At 40.6% G+C, this 11,914-nt stretch overlaps 1 long non-coding RNA gene across 1 annotated transcript; it reads left to right on the plus strand.

Moving 5' to 3' along the window:
- The first annotated feature begins 2,688 nt into the window (after nt 1-2,688).
- On the plus strand, nt 2,689-8,746 carry LOC309662671. Its single transcript, XR_014264880.1, has 3 exons — nt 2,689-2,827; nt 6,109-6,271; nt 7,827-8,746. It is a non-coding gene; the product is annotated as an uncharacterized lncRNA (long non-coding RNA).
- Nucleotides 8,747-11,914: the final 3,168 nt, after the last annotated feature.

Consider the following 11,914-nt stretch of genomic DNA (forward strand, 5'->3'; position numbering starts at 1 on the left):
GAGACTGTCAGCACTTAAGGGACAGATCCCCAGAGGAGTGGCTACAGTGGTAGGAAACCCAGCAGAGAACCCTAAGAGACACCAGGAGAGGTTCAAGAAGGAGAGTATGGTCCAAACGCTAAATGCTACCAAGAAGTTGCTCATGTCATAAATACCATGTCACTGAATACCTACTCTGTGTCACTTTTCTACATGTGGGGGGTGGAGGAGAGAACAAGTTGGATAAATAAAGTTCTCGCCTTTATGGAGCAAGTGTGGAAGACGTAAATTTTTTTTTTTTTTTTTTTTTTATCGGAGTACAGTTGATTTACAGTGTTGTGTTAGTTTCAGGTGTATAGCAAAGTATAAGTGTTTTTTTTTAATGAGTGTTTTTTAAAAGATGACTATTTCAAGTGGTGGTAAAAACCATGAAGAGAAAGCAAGGTAAAGGGATAAAGTGATTAGAGGGGCTTACTAGAAAGCTCAGGAAGAGCCTCTTTAAAGAGGTAATGTTTGAACCCAGGACCTGGCTGAACTGAGGAAGATCAGGTACGCTGGCATTACGGGCAGAGGGGACAAGTGCAAGGCTCTGAGACAGGAACTTGTTCTGTGTGTTCAAGGAAAAGCAAGGTGGCCATTGTGATCCGAGCGGGGAATGAGGGAAAGAGCATAGGTGATGAGGTCACGGAAGGACAAGGCCGTACCGCACAGGGCCTCGTAACTTGCAGGCCACGGGAAGAAGGTATTTGTTTGATGGGAAGCCTCTGGCAGATCTGGAGCAGGCGCATAAAGTACTCTTAATTGAAGAGGCTCTCCTGGCTGCTTTGGGGAGAACAGACTGTAGTCTGTTGGGAGGCAGAGAAGTTAGGCAGTGGCAGCGATACAAGTCAGAAGTGACAGACAGAAAAGCGGTCAGGGTACCAGTGAAGGTAGAGATAACAAGAAGTCCTAACAGATTGGAGCAGGATACACTCAAGTGCAGGTTTTTGGTCTCAGCGACTGGGCGTGTGGCAGTGCTCTTTCATTTATGAGGGAAGGCCTGGGGAGTGGAGCTCTGGGACGAAGAGCTCTGGGTTGTTTGTGTGAAGGCACCGGTGACCACGGCAAGAGTAGTCTCTGTAGAGTGGTAGCAGCAGGAGGCTGACTGAAGTGGGTTAAGGAGAGGATGGGAGATGAGGAGCTGGCCTCAGGCCTGAGGACGCCGTCTAGGGGCAGTGGGGGACAGGCTGGGGACATGGAAGCATTCACACTGGAGGAAGCCTCTGACAGAGAGGGAGAAGTTGTTCAAAAGGAGACTAACTGTGGGCACAGTGCTCTGCAGAAGTGAGGTGGGATCAACTTCATTCATAGGAGAGTTAGCTTCAGTGAAAAGAAAGAAATCTCGCTTCCTCCGAGACAGGAGGGCAAGTGGGATAAATGAATATCAGCACGTGTACCAAGTTTGCCAGTACAAAGGTGAGAGGAAGTTGAGAGATTGCCAGTGTCGTTTCAGTGCCTCTGATGAGTCCCATAAAGTAGAGAGTTGAACCTTGCGGGGAGAGTCGTTCTTAGGGTACTAGAGAGTGCTGAGTTCTTTGGGGAATGGGAGCCGAATTTCACTAAGAACATATAATCTCAATACCCGTGTTTGAAAACACAGTAGAGTTTGGAGGGCATGGGCGAATCTGAGCTGTCAATCTGATAACCCTTCAGAGAGTAAACAGACTCTTTCAAACTGGACATTTTTCTTTTTGTCAAATGGCATATACACTCTTCTACAGAGGTAACAACAAATCACAGCTTACCTCTCTAATCTTTGCTCAGCTGTTAACTCCATCCAGTTCTTTGTAGGGTAGACATTTGATACATGTAAAAGAAACCGTGAAATCATCTCACAAACCGGCAGGTTTAGAGGAGCCCCAGGGATACAGACACAGGCAGGTCTTCCCACCTTAAAACCAAAAGAATTGACTAAGCTGCAGATTATGTAAGACAGAAATGAATAATGAAATGATAATGGAGATGTGAAAAATTGGGGCTATGAAAAGGACTACCCTTTGTATGCATGTGTGTTCCTTCAAAAGGCACTAAAATATGGGAATACTTGACAGTTGTAAAGCCCCTTTGTACTGCCTGTCCTGCTGTGCCACGCAGCAGCCACTGGGAGGCTCTCTTGACCACCAGTTTTTATCTTCAAGTTCATGCCACAAAAGGACTGGTGACTGACTCTGAAGAGAAGGTAAAGATGTGCTCAGTCTTACCAGAATTTTACACACTCAAGCGTTATGTAAAATCGCCATGCAACCACCACCAGTCTTGTAGTTAACATTGCACGTGATAGGCACTCAAGCATTTACTGAACAGTTGAAGTCGACACTGGGCTGTATGTGCTGCCCTTGACAAGTGGGAAGGTAATAATACAATGCGTGTCTTTAGAATGCCCTTTGCTGAGATGTCCTTTCATTCCTGTGACCAAAATTGGGTTGGAAATTCACACGGGCAGAGTAGAAATATCAGACTCACAGAAATATCTGACTTACAACTGTGACCTGGCCTCTGGCCTTGGCTTGGCTGAGCAAAGTCTTTGTAGAACCTAGGAATAAAAGGGGTGTCAAAAAGAGATGAAATCTGTCATTCCTAACAATTCTTATCACAGCACTTAAACTGAACGAAAATCAAAGATCAGTGCTCTACTTTTGCAGGTTTACTTAGAAAGGCTTTTAACTTATGCTGAGATCGACATTTGCCCCACTAACTGGAAAAGAATTGTTTTGGGAGCCATTCTTCTTGCCTCCGAGTTTTGGGACGATCGGGCTGTATGGAATGTGGACGACTGCCAGATCCTCAAGGACGTTACAGTTGAGGACATGTGAGTTTGTAAGGTTACCGTGAACTTTCTAACCATTTTCCAATACCTCATTTGCTCTCATAAAGTTTACATTTTTAAGAAATGTTACATTTTAAGAAAGGTTACCTTGTGCAGAGAGCTGAAATAGACATAAAATTACAGCCTTCTTTCTATCTAGCTGTAGTATAACAATTTGTATTTCCCCTCATTCATTGGTAGGTCTTGATGTGTTATTGTTGTAATATTCTGCTTGAGAAATTGAAATTATTTTTCTGGTGGTTTTTGCCAAACATTTTACAAGCTCACTACCAGAGCAACATGGTACAGTAAGTAACTTGACAGCTTTCTTAAAGCTGTCTACCAGGTCCAGTCCATTTTTAAGGGGCACATGCCTGGTCTTTGAAGCAAGTGGCCACTGTTAAGGTCTTAGGGCCTCTAGACTACTGACAGGTTATAATTTCAACCTGAGTCACACATTGTGTATTTGCTTTTGCTGGTCTTTTTCTCCTTTTTATCTGAGGTTCTGTTGTTACAGAAACTATGATGTACAGGTAGCCACATATAAAGGTTTCAGATCCCTGTGTTCCTGTCTCCTCCCCTAAAGTCTGCTGAGCTAGGAAACACCTACCTCTCAGGTCGTCCGGGAAGCATCCCTGGGGCCTCACCCAGGGCACTCAGCAAACACAGCGGCACTTTGTGGGGCCTTGAGTTAACTAGGCAGGTTCTCCTCACAGATGGCACGCTCACATTGGCATGAAACGCCAGGCTTCCAATCTGGCTCTGGTGAAGGGCCCCAAGGGTGGGAAGCAGGATGAGCCAGAGAGGTAATTCCAGCAGACTCTCGAAGTGCCCGCTTGACAGTGAACCTGTCTTTGTGGGTGGCATTCAGGAAAATGTGAAAGGACACCTCTTGATTATATTGGACAGCAGAGGCCGATCAAGATGGCAGGCAGGGGCAAGAGTTTGTTTTTGTTACCTTTGCCCCTTACCCTAGATAATTCACAATTACCAAAGTGCATATTTACAGCTGAAGCGAGGAAAGCTGTGACTAAGAGAAGGGACCAGTGACTGTCAGTAGCTGTCAAAGTGGCTTTTGGTGAAAATGCCCACTTTGGTGATCATGTAAACCAGGTGGTCGTGGTGATATTGCTGGTAGCAATCTTAGCAAACAGTGGAACAGCAGATAATGAATTTGAAATGAATAGAAGTACTTTTGGAAGTTGCAGAAACTAAAGTGACGTTGACCAACACTATCATCAGTCTTTGAACTGGTCCCTTGAAGGAAGGAAAATTTGTAATCGTGAACACCATCCCTGCCATGATGGCAGCTGAAATTTTCTCAGAATCTGCAGCTGAGCTGACTGGGGCTCTGGTTCCAGGTACAACATCCGAGAACATGCAGGGAAACGTGTGGGTGTTCATAGACATTGAGCCCAGGAGCATTGGCGGCACTGTCCAGCTATGAAGAAACTAATTCTAAACAACGCTTTTCTGTGTAGAACGGAGAATCACCAGGAGTTATGTTTATAATAGGCTGCTTTTGTTTATGATCTTTGGGAGTTGGAAAGCATTACAACAAAGTGTTTAATACACATTTGTTTCATCCCTCTGCTGTTGACTACTATTTGTAATGGTCTCATTTTGAGTCTGAATTGAAAAATTGCTGTCTATCAGCTTTTCCTTAAAACTTTCTAACATCTCTGTGTCTTGTTAAATATATATTTCCCTTCAAAAGAGTAAGTTAAACTGAGCAGCTGCTGTTCAGACAGTTTGCTGCGCCTGTAAGTGGTAGGCTCTTCAGCCACCTAGCCATTTACAAACAGCAAAAAACACAGAAGATGCATATTCTGTAGGCATAATGCTTTTCTTCAGTGATTAAACCTCTATTAATAGACATGTTAATCCTATGAAGTACTGTATTTCCACACAATTAAAATGTATTAGTGGAGAAAATATAAAAGGGATAGTGAAGTGCATTTATTCCTGTAGTAAATTAAGTCCTGATTAGCTGATTATCAAAACATTATCTGATTTACATTTCTATAGACTTCTGGCCGTATGAACAGGAAATTAATTTTGGAAGTAGGTTCAGTTAGGTTTAAAGTTCAACAAATGAGAAACCTCATTTCTGCTCATACTCTGCTCTCCATACAGGAGAACATGGAGCATTTGTTGATTTATCCAATGGATAAAATATTAACACTTGAAAACCAAGAAACCAAATGTATTGTAAAATAAGCCACTTGCATGTTTGTTTGGGTATTTATCATTTTTATCTAATCAACTCTCTAAAGTGATTGCTGTGAAAAGTGGTAAGATTTACTCTAACTTTATATTTATTTACTTAAACATTTGGCAAGCAAATGGCTGGATATGGTCATATAGCAGAAGCCTGCTCCCAGCACTCTACTTTCCCACTTCATTGAATTCGCCCTCTGTGGGCGTGTGCAGTCTGTCCTGGCAAGGGGCGGTAGGTCTGAACATTCTGGGCTGCTCTCCTAACACCGGGGGCAACAACTGCTCTATCAGAGGTCGTATCGTAAAGTGGGTTTAGTCTAGCTGAGACATAATCTTACTGCCTTCCTAAGCTTAAAAAGTGCATCCTGTCCTGTCATGGTGACGACAACTCACCCTAGTAAGGTTTTAAGGTGAACAGAAACTTGCATTATGCCCTTTGACACAGCCCCATGCACGGGGTGGGGGTGGGGGTGGGGGGATTCCCTTTCCCATCGAATGTAGCTTATTTATTTATTTACTTGAGATGAATCCTTGTTGCCTCAAGAGTTTTCCCCCCTCAGAGATAATAGCAGTGGCTCTCGATGGATCCATTTGTTGCCGTGGTGATGTGCCCACTCCTTTTGTTGGCTCGTCTCTACTTCAGTAAGCCCCTGCCTGTCATCAGCCCGGTGAAAATGTCTGCAAGTTCTTCAGAGCTAATAAACAGCATACATCATTCCTTTCAACTGATCACTAGAGCGGGGCCTCGTGAGTGAGTGTGGAGCATGAATCGTACAGCTGCACTAATGGAACTCTGAAGAATGAGCCCCTGAGTCAGCAGCATGAGTGCATAAGAGGGCCATGACCTCTTCCCCCTTGTCCCAGACTCAAAGTGCTGGGACGCAGAAAGGACCACAAATAGCTGTACCTTGTTTGCACATTAGGGTATTAATCCAGCTGGGTAGCCATTATTGGTTTCAAAACAGTATTTAGAGCCATCCTAGTAGCTCAGAATGGTATTTTTGAAGATAGCCCAGTTGACTAAAATTGTCCTGTGTTGGTTTTGTCTTCTCCTCCTCCCCCAGGAATGAGATGGAAAGGCACTTCGTGGAGCTACTTCAGTTTAATATTAATGTTCCTTTCAGTGTGTATGCCAAATACTACTTTGACCTTCGCTCCTTAGCAGATGACAACAACCTGAATGTTCTATTCACTCCTCTTAGCAAAGAAAGAGCACAGAACTTAGAGGTAAGGCTGTGAAATCACTAACTGGGGTTTTCTGTCAGCCACCGAAGCCACACCTGTAGCTAAATTATATTAAGCAGTGATTAGGAAAATGGAAAGCTGTTAACAGTTTGAAGAGCTTATTGACCCGTTGGCATCATATTTCCTGTGTCTTTTATGGTTTATACAGGGATCCCACATTATAAAAAAAAAAATTGTCTCTTCTGTAACCATAATTCAGAATACTTTCAATCATATTTAATCTGTTCTTAATGGTTTTCCATTTGAACCTCTACACTTACATATAACCATACATGAATAATTTCTTAAAATTGTATCCCTAATCAGATGTACCTACAGAATCTACTTACCACTCTTAACTGTCTGTTTTTTTTTTAATAATTGATGTTTTGGACTATTTCTACTGTCTTGATATTTTTAATAAATAAATAAATGTATTTATTTATTTATGGCTGCATTGGGTCTTCGCTGCTGCACGCGGGCTTTCTCTAGCTGCGGCGGGCGGGGGCTGCTCTTCATTGCGGTGCGCAGGCTTCTCATTGCAGTGGCTGCCCTTGTTGCAGAGCACGGGCTCTAGAGCGCAGGGTCAGTAGTTGTGGCGCACGGGCTTAGTTGCTCCTCGGCATGTGGGATCTTCCCGGACCAGGGCCCAAATCCGTGTCCCCTGCATTGGCAGGCGGATTCTTAACCACTGCGCCAGCAGGGAATTCCCTCTTAACTGTTTTTTACTCAGCTTGCAGTTCGTGTGTGTGTGTGTGTGTGTATGTGTGTGTGTGTGTGTGTGTGTGTGTATCACAGTTCAGTCCCATGAGTTTATTAGACAAAGCATCCGTGGCTAACCTGAGAGACCTATACTTGGAAGGTATAATGTGGATTCAGATACTGGATGTAGAAAGTACATGAGTTTTTAATATAAATGGTAACGTACATGGAACAACGTAATACTTATGGCTTATGATTTTTGGTGGGTATACAGCAAAATTCACAACTGAAATGAACACATTTAAAATTGATACTTTCTGTGGTACCTTGGTGGTACTTTAGAATAAGATGTTTTTCTACCATAATTTATGTGCAAGTGAAATAGCACCTTTCAGCGCTTGTCATTAGACCTCTCCTACCTTCAGCACATACCTACCTGATTAAAATTTTCTTAGAGTATGTAATAACTAATGAAAACTGAAGAGAAGTTGAATAGCTGAGTAAACACTGATTTTGCCCAAGTGTATGTCCATTACGTTTAAGGATCACGTGTGTAGGTAACAGATGATATTGCTATTAGGAGCCTATCATTAGGAACCCAATTTTTAAGTAACTCTAAGTTATTAGGGCAAGTTACCCCTTGCCCCAGCAATCTAATCATAGCCCTTAAAGGTTATTACCTTAGGGAACTGTCAGTTAGTGTAGATATCAGCTATCCAAAGTAGCAGTAACTATGAACTTATCTAAACGAATGGAGATGTGTGGCTTATCAATGATGCTTTTTTTGTTTTTTTAAGGTCCGAACATTTTTTTCCCCCCTAATTATACCTATGTTCTACCTGATTGACTTTCCTAGGCCATTTCCAGATTGTGTGACGACAAATACAAAGACGTGTGTAGAGCTGCTATGAGAAGGTCTTTCAGCGCTGATCATTTCATTGGTATTCGGCGCTCCAATGCCATCCTCTCTTAAGGGAGAAGTGAGGGGTTGTAACATCATAAACCCCTCGAAACAAAGACTGGAGAAATATCACCTCTCCTGCTCAGAAACCAGCAAAGTTAGTATTTTCACCTTAAAGAAAGACATTGAATTCAAGAGACTCATGGACAAGCGAAGATTATGCTCATAGGAAAGAACGGGACCTCGTCAATGTAACACGCTCTTCTGTCCTTTTTATTGTAAACAGAGTTACAAAAACCACTCCAAAGCTAAAAGCTCCCAATCCACGCACAGATATCTGCTCCCAATCCACGCACAGATATCTGATAGCTGTGAGCTATGTGACGTTTTTTAATTAATAGTTTAAATTTTTAGACTTTAAAGACACTAGCTATATAACTTCTATGTTTTTCTTACCTCACTGTCCCATACTGCTGCATATTCCTTTAGAATCAGTGCAGTATTACCATCAAAAAATGGGACTCCAAAAAAAAAAAAAGTAAAAAAACAAAAAAAGAAAAAAAAACAAAAAAACAAAAAAAAAACAAAAAAGAAAAAAAAACAAAAAAAAACAAAAAAGAAAAAAAACACAAAAAAAAAAACAAAAAAAAAACATGGGACTCCTAACAACTCATAAAGCCAAACTTCCGGAACAGACTGTTGTAGCATCGTTAGGTTTTGCAGGGTTCTTCCTCCCTACTATATCATTGAAGCTGCTAGTCATTATTGGCAATCAATTTAAACCAAAAAGCTGCTGAATAACACATGTCATCCAAATTCTTTGCAGGCAGTACTTATTAGCATATTAGCATGTTTGCGATCATAAACAGAGAAAGTAGGTTATTTCCTTCTATTGGGTCCGTGCTGCATTTCTTGTTAACTATAATGGTGCTTCTGATTTTGTGATGATTTTCCTCTTTGTTATGTACTTGTGTTAAAGGATATTTTCATAATTCCAGCCAACATGGTGGTCCAGTAATTAACAAGCCGGTGATGAAATAGAAGGTGTCCCAAAAGTCTTAGAACAATTTTAAGCTTTAATATAGTGTGCTTGGATACTCCAGAACAGTGTCGCAGAAGTATAAATGCTAGACTGGCAAAACATCACTTGAAACTTTAATCGAATTTCTTCTAAACTCATTTACTTTTGTACATTTTAAACATTAAGCTTTTATTTTTTTATTTTTTATTTTTTTAAATGAATTAATTTATTTAATGGCGTGTTGGGTCGTTTCTGTGTGAGGGCTTTCTCTAGTTGTGGCAAGCGGGGGCCACTCTTCATCGCGGTGCGCGGGCCTCTCACTGTCGCAGGCTCTCTTGTTGGGGACACAGGTTCGAGCCCTGGCTTGGGAAGGCCCGTGAGCCACAATTACTGAGCCTGCGCGTCTGGAGCCTGTGCTCCGCAACAAGAGAGGCCGCGATAATGAGAGGCCCGCGCACCGCGATGAAGAGTGGCCCCCGCTTGCCACAACTAGAGAAAGCCCTCGCACAGAAACGAAGACCCAACACAGCCATAAATAAATAAATACATAAATTTTAAAAAATAAAAAATAAAACAATAAACGCTTAACGTTTAAAATTTACAAAACTAAATGAGTTTAGAAGAAATTCGATTAAACTTTCAAATGATGTTTCGTAAGTTTGTGGCATTTATACTTCTACAAGTATCAAAGCTTAAAATTGCACTAAGACTTGAGGGGATACCTCCCCTCCTCTTTTTAAAATAGTCCTTTGCAAGGCTGGGCTGCTTACCTGCTTGATCACCTAAGTTTCTTTTTTCTAGATTTGGTGAAGGAATTATGAACAACAGTGTTAATTCACATGTAATAAATTGAAAAGAACTGGACCCTAGTAGTAGTGACAGGAGAGTAAGTGATACGAAACAGCTTTTCTATCCTGTGTGTTAACCTGGCTGTAGGTGTCTCACTTCAAGTTCTATGTAAGAGGAAACATATAAACCTTAGGAACCCTTACCTCAGGCTTTAAAAGGCAGGGAGGTCCAGTAATCAGTCTTTTTGGAGATTGGTAACGATGTCACCTAAACTTGAAATATTAAAAAAAAAAAAAAAAAAAAGTGTTCTCAACTATGTGAAATCTTTCTCCTCCTACCTTCTCAAATGTAATCCTAGGAATTTTGCCTGTAAACAAAGCATTTCTGGGCCAGAAGTACTTTCTCTCTTTATAGCAAGGCTTCACATTATACTGAGTGCTGCAGGTTCCATCATTTTTAAGGGACAGAGACATAAATGATAAATTATGGTATATAAAATACTACAATCTACCACCTCAAAAAATATTGTTTATGGAGTTTGGAGCTTGGAAATTCAAGTACTGATTGCAGTTTTATTTTGAAAAGAATGCTACAACTTATGTGGTTTTTCTTCCTCATGTTTATATTAAAAGAAAAGCTAATAAACTCTGTTTTAATTAAAATATATGGCTACTGTGTTTGTAACACTTCTCACTGTTCACATAACATTACAACTCTGCCTAACTCAAATGTTTTCAGTCAGCTCTGATAGTCGGGCCTTAAAGCATTTTCCAACTAACCATTCATAAGTTGTTTTGACCCCTGCCTTTAGTTAAGATGTAGACATTTATTTCTTCAGCTTACGCTCTTTTCAACCTGAAGATAATCTAGTCCACTTAAAATCACTGGCTACAGTGCTCAGTGGCATAATGCATTAGATGGCATTTTTGAATTGTTTGTTATGGTGCCAAGATGGAAATGCACATTGAAAGATAAAAGTAGGTAAATCCACAGAGAAAGGAATTACAGGAATACTGTAGAATCAGAACTTGTTGTTTGAGGGTTTCAAGCAATTGAACAGGAAAGAAAATGGAAGAACAGGAAGCAGTAGAATTGTGGTTGCTGTTAAGAGGGTGACTTTTAAACAAGCCACGTAATTTGACTTTAACATGCTATTTCACTTAACATTCAGTTGGAAATATACCAGATCTCTCAAGTTTCTTTTAGACCCTAGCCACTGCACTTGAGCAATATTCCATCAGTCCTGATAGTATTGCCGTAGTATTTCCTCCACCTTAGTTACCTTCCTAAGGTCACATCTTTAACTTTGTTCTTGTTAAGTTGCTGATGAGGAGAAATGATCTGATTTAGTACAGAAGGGAAAAAAAATCGATCACAAGTCACTGTTTATATCAATAGTTTGCACCGCGTAGTAATATGCCAGTTACTAAGCAGAAATGCTGACATATCTCGAGTGGTCGAAGGTTTGAAAAAAAAAAAATTGGGGGTAGGAACATTGGGCATGACTGTAGCTTCAAGAACAAGTTGGTAGAATAAGGGGAATCGCTAAAAATTGCTTTTCCCCTTCAGCTTTAATTCTAGAGGCAATACAGCCATTTTAATAAATGGGAAATTGAGGCAACTTAAGGTAAAAATTTAAACATCACAAAGTAGGTTCTCCAACAAATATGGGGCATGGAAACTAGTTATTAATAGGGTGGCAACTATGGCATGTTTTTCCAGATTTTTATACCGAGGAAGGGTTTGTTCCCTAAAGTAGTAAGACTATAAAAGAATATCTGACTACCTGAACTCAAATTTTATTTTTTCGCTTTTTAAGAAAAATTATTTTTCTCTATTGGAATACTGACATCTGTGCAATTTTAACTCTGGTATACCGTGAACTGAACTTTATTCTTTACAAGGAAAAGACAAAAGTTTGAAATGTATGTTTGAACCAAATTAAATTGCCATTTTTGTATGTTAAATTCATGTGGTTGACCCTAAGACAACTTCTTAGGGCCCAGTGTTTCTGGTTAAGAGAAATTTTTTCCACCCTGTATCAGATTCCATCATGACCCTATGCTTTCACATTTACTCCTAATGTACCCTGTATGCCCATTCTTGAAATTCAACAGCACTAAATCCTAGTTTTACAACAGGTCAAATTTCATTTCTTAGTTTTCCCATTCTATAAAATATACCATTCCTTGACTTTTGAAAAATGCTGAAGCCAGTATTTACTGGAAAACAA

Source organism: Balaenoptera physalus (assembly GCF_965194825.1).
Source record: "Balaenoptera physalus genome assembly, chromosome: 6".
NCBI lineage: Eukaryota > Metazoa > Chordata > Mammalia > Artiodactyla > Balaenopteridae > Balaenoptera > Balaenoptera physalus.